The following is a 15421-nucleotide window of genomic DNA, read 5'->3' as shown; positions in this document are numbered from 1 at the left end:
AGCAGTGCAAGAGACCGGACGCGGCGGAGAAAACACCGAGAGGACATCGGAAGGTAAGTATAATCTTTTTTTTTTATTTTTTACCATTCTTATTCTTTTTTTTTTTAACTAAATTGGTCACACTACTATAAGTCCATGCCGGTTGCATGGATTTATATAGTGTTAACAAGTTGTCAAGCACTTTCCAAGTGATGCTTTAAATCGCTTGGAAAAGCGCTTGATAACCCGCATGCAGAAATGCTGCAACAGCGCTTCACAAACGCTTCTACCTGGCGGGAAAAACGCAGGTAAAATCTGCATGCGTTTTTCCTGCCAGGGAGAAGCGGAAAAAATATGCAGCATTTCTGAATAGTGGGCACATAGCCCTAGGCCTCTTTTTTTTCTCATGGATAGAACTTGTACCAATCAAAATCTATGGTGTTTTTCACATGTAGGTGTACTTTCGCAAACTGAGTGGTCCAGCCAAAGGGGAAAAACATCTGAGTGGGCCCCTAACCAGTAACCCTGATTACAACTATGGTGGCACAATGATATTACTGCCATATGGTGACCATATAGTGGTAGATACCAGTCCTGTAGAACACATAGGTAGATTACAGTAGTTATAGATGGTGACTTACAGCTGACATTCTTTCTGATGGAGTCGTTCATTTTTCCCGTCTTTCCGATCTGGCCCAGACCGACATGACTTCTCCAGCCAGGACTCGTCTGCAGAGATTACAATAAATACACATTTGACTTCTCACATTTCAGGCACCATCTCCATCCATCCCCAACCTGCACAAATTCCTCATCCTGCTGATACCCCAATACTGAGCCGCTGCTACAGTGTCCCTATCAGGGGTGGATTAAGAGTAGTTAAGGCCCCGGGCAGTTTAGAAGGCATGCCCTCCCCCCAGGTACCCGATGTATCATGTGACCTGTCACGCGATCCCCTTTGATAGGTCATGTGAGTAATACACAGGTGATCTGGTGCACATCTGTAGATGGAAAAAGACAGGTATCGCTGCGCTGTGCGCTCCTCGCACATTTTCCCTTGTGTACAGCACTATACATAATAGAGCGGGGAAGAGATTCATTTTCCCAAGTGGCCACATGAGATCGTGACTGTTGTGGTGGCCGAACCAATAGGCCGAAATTAATTCTGCTCAATATTAATATTCATGAGAGGTTGGAAGGATCCGGCTTCCGATCCAAGTATATTGGCAAAAAGTTATAAATATTTTACAAAAAGATGAAGAAATGCATACCAACAATCTAAGATGTGAGGGGGGAACTTGGGGGTCTCATCACCAGACATGTTTGAGTGCTACCTGCACTCTTAGACTTGGTTTGAACAAAACATGTACAGGAGAAGTGATACTGTGCGGTGTATATATACAGGACAGGAGGAGTGGTACTGTGCGGTGTATATATATAGGACAGGAGAAGTGGTACTGTGCGGTGTATATATATAGGACAGGAGAAGTATTACTGTGCGGTGTATATATATAGGACAGGAGAAGTGGTACTGTGCAGTGTATATATGTGACGCCCAGCTGCGCTTGGTATCACAGATCCTAGAAGAGTGCATTGATGGATTCCTCCACAAGAGGCCCCCATAAACATTCACACATCTCCACCTTCCACCTCAGACTAGCAGAGGGAGCCGTTAGGGATATAAATAGGGAAGGTGGAGCTAGGTAGTTCAGTCTAGTTTCAGTTTGCAGTCTAGTCTAGTCCAGTTTAGAGTACAGAGTGATTCAGCAGTTTCTCTGAAGATTTACCTCAGAGGACAGAGCCTGTTCCAGCTCCTGCAGCTGCTATCCTGCAGTGGAGCTCATCCAGACTAAGACTCAGTTGTAGCTCAGAATAGTGAGCTTAAGGTGTGCCGGCGCCATAAGATCGGTGAAGCGCGGCAAGCTGCCGTTAGTGTGAGTAGCCTAGTGAGCTTACCGGGATCTCTACGACCCAGTAAGGCATAACCGGAATCCCTGGAGAACTACAGGTCCCAGGTTCACCAGAGAGTTGATACGTAACAGAGCCAGGAGACACATAGGCCCCGTAAGCTGGGAGCGTGCACTCCAAGAGAAGGCCCTACCACAACGTCAGCTGGTGCAGGACAGAGATAAAGTTAGGCCTAGCTTCAGGCAGGTCAGAAACTTACTACGCAGACGCAAGAGACAGGAGGCCCTAAACTCGCTCATTGGGGAGGATCCTGATATGCACCCTTCACCCTACAGTGCTCCGGGATGTGCCTGAATTTCCATCAGTAAAAGGTACTGAAGTGACTATCGTGTCTGTCCCTGTTCTTGCTCTGACCCGGCTGGGTCTCGCCTGTACTGCATCCCCCTCTCCGTACGCTGCCCTGAGGCCTAGCTCCACCTGTGGGGAGCTACACCATCGAGCTGCCTTATCACCGGCCTCAGTGGACTGCCGCAGCGCTGGTGATTCTCACCAGAAACCACAGGTGGCGTCACGAACTTTCATAAACTTAACAAACAATCCCCTTTTAAAAGCTGACCCCAGGGTACGGGCCCGGGAGCCGACCACCGCGACATCCCCAAGGCCAGGCAAAGGCCCGGGTACCGAGTCATCCCCATCCCCTGGGCTAGTCATATATATAGGACAGGAGAAATGGTACTGTGCGGTGTATATATATATATATATAGGACAGGAGAAGTGGTACTGTGCGGTGTATATATATAGGACAGGAGAAGTGGTACTGTGCATTATATATATATATAGGACAGGAGAAGTGGTACTCTGAGCAGAATGAGATCTTCAGCAGTGGACTCTATTAGGCAGTCCACGTGACGACATTGCAGTTCCATAACATACAAATGTTCTGTTGTGGATCCGAAACATTATCACATGGGCTAATAAGGAGTCCTCCACTTTTTTGACAATTAATCGGAGTGCTTATATATATATCTACATACATAAGAGCATATACTGAGAATTACCCCAAGTATACAGGACGGGAGAAGTATACACAGCTCCCCAGTATATACTACAATCAGTTATATACATATAAATATATACTGTACAAAAGAATATAGAGTGGAGCTGTGTGTATACTATATAGTATATAGTGCAGAGATGTGCCAGTATACATAGTGGGGATTCCACACTATATACTATAGTATATACACAGCATCATACTATATCAACATCTCTACACTATATATATACAACTCTACGTTATAATTAAGACCGTATTATACTATATACTATACATCACGTAGGAGACACCACGACTGCTAAATAAACTGCTCAAAAAAATAAAGGGAACACTTAAACAACAGAATATAACTCCAAGTAAATCAACCTTCTGTGAAATCAAACTGTCCACTTAGGAAGCAACACTGATTGACAATCAATTTCACATTGATTTCACAGACAATAGATGGAAATTATTGGCAATTATCAAGACACCCTCAAAAAAGGAGTGGTTCTGCAGGTGGGGACTCACAGACCACATCTCAGTACCAATGCTTTCTGGCTGATGTTTTGGTCACTTTTGAATGTTGGTTAGGTTTCACACTCATTGTAGCGTGAGAGGGACTCTACAACCCACAGAAGTTGCTCAGGTAGTGCAGCTGATCCAGGATGGCACATCAATGCGAGCTGTGACAAGAAGGTTTGCTGTGTCTGTCAGTGTAGTGTCCAGAGGCTGGAGGCGCTACCAGGAGACAGGCCTGTACACCAGGAGACATGGAGGGTGCCGTAGGAGGGCAACAACCCAGCAGCAGGACCGCTACCTCCGCCTTTGTGCAAGGAGGAACAGGAGGAGCACTGCCAGAGCCCTGCAAAATGACCTCTAGCAGGCCACAAATGTGCATGTGTCTGCACAAACGGTTAGAAACCGACTCCATGAGGGTGGTATGAGGGCCCGACGTCCACAGATGGGGGTTGTGCTCACAGCCTAACACAGTGCAGGACGCTTGGCATTTTCCACAGAACACCAGGATTGGCAAAGTCGCCACTGGCGCCCTGTGCACTTTACAGATGAAAGCAGGTTCACACTGAGCTCATGTGACAGACGTGACAGAGTCTGGAGATGCCGTGGAGAGCGATCTGCTGCCTGCAACATTCTTCAGCATGACCGGTTTGGCAGTGGGTCAGTAATGGTGTGGGGTGGCATTTCTTTGGAGGGCAGCACAGACCTCCATGTGCTCGCCAGAGGTAGCCTGACTGCCATTAGGTACCGAGATGAGATCCTCAGACCCCTTGTGAGAATATATGCTGGTGCGGTTGGCCCTGGGTTCCTCCTAATGCAGGACAATGCCAGACCTCATGTGGCTGGAGTGTGTCAGCAGTTCCTGCAAGATGAAGGCATTGAAGCTATGGACTGGCCCTCCTGTTCCCCAGAGCTGAATTCGACTAAGCATATCTGGGACATCATGTCTCACTCCATCCACCAACGTCACGTTGCACCGCAGACTGTCCAGGAGTTGGCGGATGCTTTAGTCCAGGTCTGGGAGGAGATCCCACAGGAGACCATCCGCAACCTCATCAGGAGCATGCCCAGGCGTTGTAGGTAGGTCATACAGGCACATGGAGGCCACACACAATACTCAGCCTCATCAGGAGCATGCCCAGGCATTGTAGGGAGGTCATATAGGCTCGTGGAGGCCACACACAATACTGAACCTCATTTTGACTTGTTTTAAGGACATTACATCAAAGTTGGATCAGCCTGTAGTGTGTTTTTCCACTTTAATTTTGGGGGTGACTCCAAATCCAGGCCTCCATTGGTTAATAAATGTGATTTCCATTGATGATTTTTGTGTGATTTTGTTGTCAGCACATTCAACTTTGTACAGAACAAAGTATTCAATGAGAAGATTTCATTCATTCAGATCTAGGATGTGTTATTTTAGTGTTCCCTTTATTTTTTTGAGCAGTGTATATATCACAGAGACTGCTGCATATATATTATATAGGTGATACTGCAGCTATACACAGTTGCAGTATCACTTATATATTGTGTATACAGTATGTAGCAGTCGAAGTATCACCTATATAATGTATATACGGTTGTGATAATGTGACTGTTGTGTATACACTGTATATACTGCAGTCTCACTATCACCTATATAATATATAAGTGTTACTGTGTTTGCTGTGTATAATTGCACCATCATCTTTGTAACACATATACAGTAGTATCACGTATATAATGTATACACAGCAGTCACATTATCTCCTATATATTGTATAGAGACTGCTGTATATACATTATGTATGTGATAGTGCTACTGCTGTGAATACATTATATAGGTGATATTGCAATTATACACAGCAATCACAGTATCACCTATGTAACATACAGTATATAGTTTATAGTTTATAAGGCCGAAAAAAGACAAGCGTCCATCCAGTTCAGCCTATTTCTTGTGCACTGCAGCTATTCCGCAGCGTTGATCCAGGGGAACGCAAAAAAAACAAAAAAAAAAAAAAAAAAAAAAAAACATGCGGTATAGGCCAATTGACATCATTGAGGAAAAAATTCACTTCCCGACACCAATCTGGATTAATTAACTATCACTAAGCATAAGATGTAATTTTATTGTTCTCAAGAAAGGCGTCCAGGCCTCTCTTGAACTCATTAAGTGAGTTGGACATCACCACTTCCTCTCCCAGTATCACATACATAATATATATAAAGCAGTATCATCTATATATTGAATATACAGCAACTGCTGTATATACACATTAAAAAAGTTTCCATGTTGGGACTCACTCACCAGATCCCTGAGATGGAGGAGGATGAAGAGCTCCAGGTGTGCATGAGTGGATCCCTGGGATTGGTCAGGACTCAGGTGAGTAGAGTTTAATGCAAGGCCCGCCACAGTGCCGCAGACAGGGCCCTCCGCCGCCCGGGACACAGCGCCGCAGACAGGGCCCTCCGCCGCCCGGGACACAACGCCGCAGACAGGGCCCTCCGCCGCCTGGGACACAGCGCCGCAGACAGGGCCCTCCGCCGCATGCCACAGCGCCGCAGACAGGGCCCTTCGCCGCACGTCACAGACAGGACCCTCCGCTGCCCGCCACAGACAGGTCCGTCCGCCGCCCGCCACTATACAGTGATGCCGCCGGCGGGGCACAGCAGCATGCAGGAGTACAGTTCAGGCCGGCAGTTGCTAAGACTGCAGACCCCTCAACAGCTGATCGGGGACCGGCGCAGGAGATCCAGGGCTGAGGCGCGACACCACTTGCACCAACAATGATGGCGCACAAAACAGTATAGTGAGGGCAATCTGGCTATGGGCCCCCCTGGGGCCTCGGGCCCTGGGCGGTAGCACAGATTTCCCTCATTATAATCCGCCTATGGTCCCTATTACTGCACCTGCTGTGTGGTACAATAACGGCTTGCCTTACTGTGTCACATAATAATGCCACCACTGTGCCGCTTACATAGCAATAATGCCTCCTTTGGGCCTTCTAGATGGTCAAATTGCCCGCTAGAAAATATTAATGCTTTGTGCAAATGCCCTAGAAAACAGTGTCCACATTTTGCCCCTTTGATGGCCACAGTACTCTGAGTGCCCCTATAACAATAATTCTTAAGCGCCCATGTGGCGCCCCTCAGGTTTCGGTCGCCACAGAGGTACTGCTTCTCACCCAGAGGTGTGGTATCTCACTCTCAGGTAAGGAAGGAGTACAGCTCAGGACCCTAACACCTGCATCCAACACACACCACTCCAGGCCAGCAGGAGGGGCAAGATGCCTCTGCTTCTTGCTGAGCCCCTTTCCTGGCTGGAGTGGGGGGAACCCAGAGAGGGGGAACCACATAGTGGGTGTAGGTGGAGGAAGTAGCTTAGGGGAGCACATGAGAGGAGATATAAAATGGGAAGCCATCTTAGGGAGTTCAGATTAGTCCGAGGAGGAAAGTGAAAGAAGCAGAGGCTCTGCAGGAGTTCTGCTCCAGAGGCGGGCCTAGTAAGTGAGGCCCAAGTCTGAGAGGAAGGAGAGAAGAGAAGAGAGGGAGCAGAGAGGCTCCAGGAACCAGAAGAAAGGACCCTAGGGGTATGGGCCGTGCGAGAGGCCACCCGTACGCCCGCATCTGCCAGGTGGTGGAGGGGTCAGGCCATCTAAGGGGAACTGGTCCCTCAACTAGTAGAAGATTGCAAGTCTCAGCTAGAAACCGGAGGCTGCAGTACTTTATGTCCTGTAGCCACAAGTCCACGCCAGTCTCACCGAGAAGATAGCCACATAGGACCCAGGGGACGGAACAGACGTCGCCCGCCAAGGCCCGCGGGTACCGGATTGGAGACACTAGGTGTGAGGTGCAGGGAAAAGGCCAGGGAGAGGACACAGAAGGGGGTCCTGCTAAGTACTCCGGAGCTATCTGGGGGTGGATTGAGCCCCTCACTGAGTAAGCACAGCACGACGAGGGAAGTTACTTTGACGTCTGTAACTTGGACTGCAATAACCGTGAGTAAAGACCCTGAGGACTGCACTTCCTTGTCTCTGTGTTTCTTGCTGCGCCATCTACCCCTGCACTACAACGCCCAGCACAACCTACAACATCTACACTGCCCTGGAGCTAGCTCTTCCTGTGGAGAGCCACACCCACCCTGCTGCAGTAACATCAGCTTCAGAGGACTGCTCCGCAGTGGCGGCTCTCTTTAGCCGCATTCCACAGGTGGTGTCACGAACTTTAATATAAACTATAAAAATCCCCTGTAAATATAACCCCCTTTTATTGACCGCCCTGGGTCACGGACTGGGTCACCGCCACTGTGACATTCCCCCAGCATCTACCGGCCCGGCACCGGGTACCCCACGGCCCAGGGGGCGCGTCACCCACTTAACAGTTAATAATGTCCACTGAGTTCCCCGATACACAGCCCATCTATACACTGTATGGTGGGTCCACAGCTCTTTTATATAGAGTATGATGTCCCCCAGCTCCACTATGTACAGTATAATGGCCTCCACATTAGGCCCCAAACTGTAAAATGGCCCCATGCATTAGCTTCCACACTGTATAATGGCCCCCACAACGTATTTACCTCAATTCTTTTGAGGAAGTGGCAGGTCCTTGTTAAGAATGCCATTGTTTGATCGCTTCTATCATACACTGAAGTACATCATTTGTATTGCACTGTATTATGTCCAGCAGCATGAAACTGAAAGGAGACCTATTAGGCATTCAGTGAAGAAAGACATGGAGGTATCTATGAAGCTGTCATGGAAATCCATTGGCATCGCATGATTGCACTGAGAGTGCTGATGGGGTGGAAGCCGCCTCCCTAAAACTAACCGCTTAGATGCCACAGCCGCTACTGACTGCTATACCTACAGTACTTGAGGTTAAACAGACATCAGTGTGCTAACTCCTTGTAGTTATATATATATATATATATATATATATATATATATATATATATAAAATAGATAAATCATAAGAGATGAAGGGGACCTCTCCCCTTTCCTGGCATTTCTGTTTTGCTTAATACTTGTTTTGCCCATAAAATAAGAATTCCTCTATGGTTTCACCTTTTTAAAAGCTCTGAACTGAGATTTGCCTCCATTATTCTTCCTGAAAAATTATGGATAAATGAAAAACTGGGAGTTACCATTCTTCTTGTATAACAGGCGGTCTGATACTGTCAGCACTGATTGGACAATGCTTCACAATGCCCCCAACTGGAAACACCCAGGTGTTCATTTACGCACAAGTCTCTAGAAATAATAAAAGATGAACGACAAGACAGAGGACATAGAAATAAGTCATATTTTCTCCAATGTATCCAAGATTTTCTCTTCTGACTAAATCTCCTGCCTCAGGATCAGGCCGTGCTGAGTCAGTAAAACAAGATATCTATGGCTGATGGAACAGGACAGCTGTGAAGAATGACACATGCCGGAGAGTATATATATATATATATATATATATATATATATAGCACCAGTCCCTGAGTGTATGACTCATTCGTTACTACTTATATGGTCGCTATGCTCACACCTCGTATATTTACTTTTCTAGACTTATTTCTAGCGTTCTGTAAATGAAGTTTATCCATCACTATATGTGGTATCCCACAAAGCGGCCATCTCCATGGGATTACGGATGTATTGTCTGTTCCATACAAATGCTGCGATTTCTGTGTAAACTGTACATTGTAAACACATTGTGGGACCTGCTGACAGGCGGCACATAAAGGGTTAACCTTCCCCTTGATCATGTGACCCAGCTCTGCTTAGTATGCAGAAGCTTCTGGAACAAACACCCCATGGCAGCCAGCCAATGACTGAAGCTGTAACAGTCACATGAGAGTTGGAGGAGTTAAATCTTGTGAGGTAGTTAAGAACTGAGGCGGCAGTTGGAGGTCAGACATTTTGTGAGAGGAGTGAGAAAAGGAAGACATTTTGTAGGAGAAGGAGTTGCCTCCCCTTGACGGCTGGGTCTAGAAGAGACTAATAAAATAAGGGAAGCTGACAGCCTTCATATTAGGAAGATTTCTATCGCACCTCTAGAAGGAAAAATTACCTCAGGGCAGAAGCTCGGCTCTAAGGAAGAAATATTCTGATTTGATGAAACAAGTGTCCACAGAGATGTCTGTCCCCAGGTACAGGGGCGGAACTACCGCCCGTGCAGCCGGTTCATTGAACGGGGGCCCCGAGGGAGAGGAGGCCCCTCCAGCCTCCAGCAGGGCCGCCATCAGGGCATGACTGGCCTAACTCCAGTATGGGGCCCGGCCGGCAGCGCCTTCATGATTCCCCTGACTTCCGGTCATGTGACGGCGCCGTCACATGGCCGGAAGTCAGGAGAACCTGGTGTCAGCGATTTGGACGAGTGCCAGGATTCTGCAGGGATCGCATGGGGGTAAGTATAACAAGTTTTATTTTTTTTTAAATACAATTAACTAGGAGTTGGGGGAATGGGAGATGCACATGGGGGGGGGAGATGAGAGATGCACATGGGGGGGGGAGATGAGAGATGCACATGTGGGGGGGGAGATGAGAGATGCACATGTGGGGGGGGAGATGAGAGATGCACATGTGGGGGGGGAGATGAGAGATGCACATGTAGGGGGGGAGATGAGAGATGCACATGTGGGGGGGGAGATGAGAGATGCACATGTGGGGGGGGAGATGAGAGATGCACATGTGGGGGGGGGAGATGAGAGATGCACATGTGAAGGGTAGGATGAGAGATGCACATGTGGGGGGGAGGATGAGAGATGCACATGTGGGGGGGGATGAGAGATGCACATGTGGGGGGGGTGAGAGATGCACATGTGGGGGGGTGAGAGATGCACATGTGGGGGGGATGAGAGATGCACATGTGGGGGGGATGAGAGATGCACATGTGGTGGAGGGGGATGAGAGAGGTGCACATGTGGGGGGGATGAGAGAGGTGCACATGTGGAGGGGGATGAGAGAGGTGCACATGTGGGGGAGGGGGATGAGAGAGGTGCACATGTGGGGGAGGGGGATGAGAGAGGTGCACATGTGGGGGAGGGGGATGAGAGAGGTGCACATATGGGGGAGGGGGATGAGAGAGGTGCACATGTGGGGGAGGGGGATGAGAGAGGTGCACATATGGGGGAGGGGGATGAGAGAGGTGCACATGTGGGGGAGGGGGATGAGAGAGGTGCACATGTGGGGGAGGGGGATGAGAGAGGTGCACATGTGGGGGAGGGGGATGAGAGATGTGCACATGTGGGGGGGATGAGAGATGTGCACATGGGGGGATGAGAGATGTGCACATGGGGGGGATGAGAGAGGTACACATGGAGGGTGGTGAGAGAGGTGCACATGGGGGGGTGGTGAGAGCTGCACATGTGGGGGGATGAGAGATGCACATGGGGGGATGAGAAAGGGGCACATGTGGGGGAGGGGGATGAGAGATGTGCACATGGGGGGGTGAGAGATGTGCACATGGGGGGGATGAGAGATGTGCACATGGGGGGGTGAGAGATGTGCACATGGGGGGGTGGTGAGAGCTGCACATGGGGGGGTGAAAGCTGCACATGGGGGGAGATGAGAGCTGCACATGGGGGGGTTTGAGAGCTGCACATGGGGGGGATGAGAGCTGCACATGGGGGGGGATGAGAGCTGCACATGGGGGGGTGAGAGATGCACATGGGGGGGTTATGTTTACATAACATTGTTGCCTTATGAAGGTGTTGGATTCCGGAATACAAGGAGCTACTATGCGGGCATCTATTATGGCTTGTCTCCTCTAATACTTTCTGTCCCCTGATGAACCCCATGTTGAGGAGGGGGTGAAACGCGTTGGGTCGAAGGGACTAACCTAAGGGATAATTTTCTTATTGATGACTTTATACCAATCTTAAGGCTGTTTCAAAAAATGGATGCCTGCAGTGTCATTATATATCTGTGAAATTTTGGATTGCGGATCGACTCTGTTCAGCTACTTATTGAAAGACCCTTAATGAACACCACTCAAGGCATCGTTTGAACCTCAGAGATAAGATAAGTCTATTGTTTTTTTGATAATTCCTGACCAGTATATACTTTTTTCCGTGTTGTGGGTTATTTCTATATTTATATTTGAACCTTTTCTGTGCAATTACATATACATTTTGTCCACCCACCGCGGTTAGGACTATTATGGCCATTCGATATGGAGTATGTCTACTATGACTAGTCCTTAGAACTGTTTTTTATATACGTGTGTGTTAATATTGTGTTTGTTTAGGGATACCTAGGGAAAGGAGAGGGACAGCCGCCGTGGAGCGGAGGCACCAATCTGAACTTAAGGGTGAAAACACTCCGCTGTTAGGTAGGGAGAGTATCTGTATTAGGTGCTATCTAGGGCAAGTGTGACTGTTTCCTACAATACTACGATTTATCATCCATCCCTTACATGGTATCCCTAATCTGATATGTGTAGTTTATTGTGTTTATTTAGGGATACCTAGGGAAAGGAGAGGGACAGCCGCCGTGGAGCGGGGGCACCAATCTGAACCCTAGGGTGAAAACACTCCGCTGTTAGGTAGGGAGAGTATCTTTATTAGGTGCTGTCTAGGGCAAGTGTTACTGTTTCCTACAATACTACGATTTATTATCATATTATCCCTCCCTTTCATGGTATCTCTATATGTGTAGTTCTGTATTTTCCCTTGTACTATAGAGTACGCTTTTAAGGATAATTATTAAAAGTTAACTTTTAAAGGTATTTTTTCTTGTCTACAGTTTTTTTTGGTAATATATAGATACCCCTTTGCCAATCTATTTTGGTTTATTTCTCTTGGTTTTCCTCTTGCCTTATGAAGGGCAGGGGGGGCCCCCAAAAATTTCTTGCACAGGGGCCCACTGCAGTCTGTGTCCGCCCCTGCCCAGGTACAAGCCAATGTTCAACTGCGAGTGTAAACCTGATACTAATTCCCTACTGTGTATATAATTACTTGCCCCCATTATTATTAGTAAAGAGACTTCTGTTTAAAGAAGTTGTCCGCTACTGTCACATTGATGCCCTACGGATAGGGAATCAATGTAAAAGTGTTAGAACCCTCCTGTTAGGTTTTTTCTATTTTGCTGGTCACATGACCTTTTTGCCTATTTAATCCTGCTCCGCCCTTCTGGCCTTGCTGGACTTCATTGTAATTTCTACTCTTAAGCTAGCCAGGTGCTTTGTTACCTTTCTCAGTCAGTTTAGCTTGGTCTTTTGACCTCTATGTTCTATGTTATTTGTTTGTCTTTTTACTGATACAATTTCTGCTAGGAGGTGTCCATCTTTCTCCCAGTCCCTAGTTCTTGTAGGGATCCCTCCCTCACATCTATAGGTCTTCGTTCAGACTAGCTGAGGACTTTAGCGGGTCTGATCGCAGGATCAGGTTCCCCGTTACATTGTAGGGATCTAGCGTAGTTCTATTGTAGGGACAGATCTCCTGTCTTTCCTTAGTGCTTGTAGCAGATCATAACAGTAAGTCCAGCCCAAAAATATCTCTATGGAAAGACCTCCAGTTTCCATCATGGTGTCGGTTCAGGATTTGGCTCAACGCCTGCAGGGACTCTCTCTGGAGGTGGCCGAGCTCCAACAACACGTGAGTAGCTGTTCTGGAGTGCATTTTGTGGAGCCAAAGGTACGTTTGCCTGATTTATTTTTTGGTGAACAACAAGATTTTTTTTCCTTTAAAAATGCTTGTTTATTGTATTTTCGTTTGAGACCCAGATCCTCTGGTGATGAATCACAGCGCATAGGGTTCATAATGTCACTTTTGCGCAAAGAACCTCAGGGATGGGCCTTTTCTCTCCAACCTAGTGATCCGTGCTTTAGATCAGTGGATAGTTTTTTTTTCTGCTTTGGGGTTGTTGTATGATGATCCTGATCGTGTCTCATCAGCTGAGACGGAATTGAGACTTTTGAGGCAGGGATCAGGTAATGTGGAAAATTATTGTACTCACTTCCGTCGGTGGTCTGCTCAGGTGGGGTGGAACGATTCAGCTCTGAAAAATTTGTTTCTTGCTGGGCTAGGTGAAAGGGTTAAGGATCTGCTGATTGCTTATCCTACAACTGGAAACTTGCAGGAGGCAATGCAATTAGCTATACGGGTGGACAGAAGACTGCGTGCAAGGGTTAATGAGAGTAAATCCTTTGCCATGTCAGCTCCGAGTCTTGAGAGGGTCTGTACTGACATTGGAGAGCCGATGGAGATTGGGGCGATGTCACCCCGCTCTCAGGAAAAAGACTGCAGGTTTTCTGAAAGTTTGTGCTTTTATTGCGGAAAATCTGACCATTTCATTAAGAACTGTGTGCTTCGTATGAACAAAGAAAAAAAAAAGGTCAGTTACGCCGGTATAGCCTGTTTAAACCCTAACTGGGTATTTCTTTCTGCTACTACTGCAGCTCAGGAAGAATTAATTGAATTTCGGGTATTTGTGGATTGTGGTTCTACTCTGAATGTGATTGATGGGGGATTCTTGGAAAAACTTAAATTAATACCCAAACCTTTGTCATCCCCTATTGCCGTGGTTTCTGTCGATGGCTCTCCCTTGAAATGTGTTACTCACAAGGTTTATGAATTTCCCCTCACTATTAATGGTATTCACCAAGAAAATTTGGATTTGGTGGTATTAAATAATTTGCCTTCTCCAGTAGTTTTGGGGTTACCCTGGTTAAAATTGCACAATCCTGTACTGGATTGGTCTACTAATGAAATTAAGTCCTGGAGCCCTAAGTGTTATGACAAGTGTTGTAACGGGCGCATTGCTGCTGTGGATAAAGGGGAATTACCTGTACCTATTCAGGATTTTTGGAAAGTTTTTTCTGAGGAGGCGCAAATTTTGCCTCCCCATAGAGACTATGATTGTACCATTGAATTTGTCCCTGGAGCGACACTTCCTAAAAGTCATTTATTTAATCTTACTATTCCTGAGAGAAAGGCTTTGGAGGAATACATACAGACGAGCTTGGCCGTCGGTCATATCAGACCCTCTAAGTCACCTGTGGCTGTTGGATTTTTTTTTGTTAAAAAAAGGACGGCGGTTTACGTCCTTGTCTGGACTTTCACAAGATTAATAAAATTACTGTACGCAATCCTTACCCACTGCCATTGATTCCTGATTTGTTTAACCAGTTAGTGGGGGCCAAGTGTTTCTCTAAAATTGGTCTCCGGGGGGCATACAATTTGTTGCGCATGAAGGAGGGTGATGAATGGAAGACTGCTTTTAACACTCCTGTGGGTCATTTTGAGAATCTGGTTATGCCTTTTGGTCTTACCAATGCACCAGCATTTTTTCAGAATCTTATTAATGACATCCTTAGACCTTTGATCGGCAAAAATGTGGTTGTGTATTTGGATGACATTTTGATTTATTCGCCTGATCTAGAGTCCCATTGGCGGAGCGTACCTGAGGTATTACAGTTATTAATTGACAATTCGCTGTTTGCTAAGCTAGAGAAATGTGAGTTCGCTGTACAGAGAATTAGTTTTTTAGGCTACATTATCTCCAGCGAGGGTTTTGAGATGGACCCGGTGAAAGTTCAAGCTGTGCAGGAATGGCCTAGGCCTATTGGTTTGAAATCGATACAGAGGTTTTTGGGTTTCGCTAATTATTACAGAAATTTCATTTAAAAAATTTCTATTATTGTTAAACCACTGACCGATCTCACCAGAAAAGGTGCTAATACGGTTCAGTGGACTACTGAGGCCATTGAAGCTTTTGTGTTTCTAAAGGAGAGGTTCAGCTCTGCCCCCATCCTTATGCCGCCTGATGTGACTAAGCCGTTTTTGGTTGAGGTTGATGCTTCTTCTGTGGGGGTCGGTGCGGTGTTGTCTCAGAAAATCAAGGATGGAGTACATCCCTGTGCCTTTTTTTCAAAAAAAATTTCTGAGACTGAACTTAATTACGATATTGGTAATCGGGAATTGCTGGCTATTAAACTCGCATTTGAACACTGGCGTCATCTCTTGGAAGGTGCTGAATTTCCCATTCAGGTTTTCGCTGATCATAA

General features: G+C 46.8%; 1 long non-coding RNA gene across 1 annotated transcript in view; it reads right to left on the bottom strand.

The window, feature by feature from the left end:
• Positions 1–671: 671 nt before the first annotated feature.
• The window catches only part of LOC141162489 (uncharacterized), a 52744-nt gene continuing 37994 nt past the window's right edge, over positions 672–15421 (bottom strand). The window contains exon 3 of the long non-coding RNA XR_012250784.1: positions 672–708. This is a non-coding gene — a long non-coding RNA (uncharacterized lncRNA). The remainder of the gene's footprint in view (positions 709–15421) is intronic.

The sequence above is a fragment of the Phyllobates terribilis genome, unplaced genomic scaffold (genome assembly GCF_046119375.1).
Source record: "Phyllobates terribilis strain yellow unplaced genomic scaffold, ASM4611937v1 Scaffold_9__5_contigs__length_417890890, whole genome shotgun sequence".
NCBI classification, from domain to species: domain Eukaryota; kingdom Metazoa; phylum Chordata; class Amphibia; order Anura; family Dendrobatidae; genus Phyllobates; species Phyllobates terribilis.
Note: the sequence above shows the minus strand (reverse complement) of the source record. Positions and strands in the feature narration are given on the sequence as shown.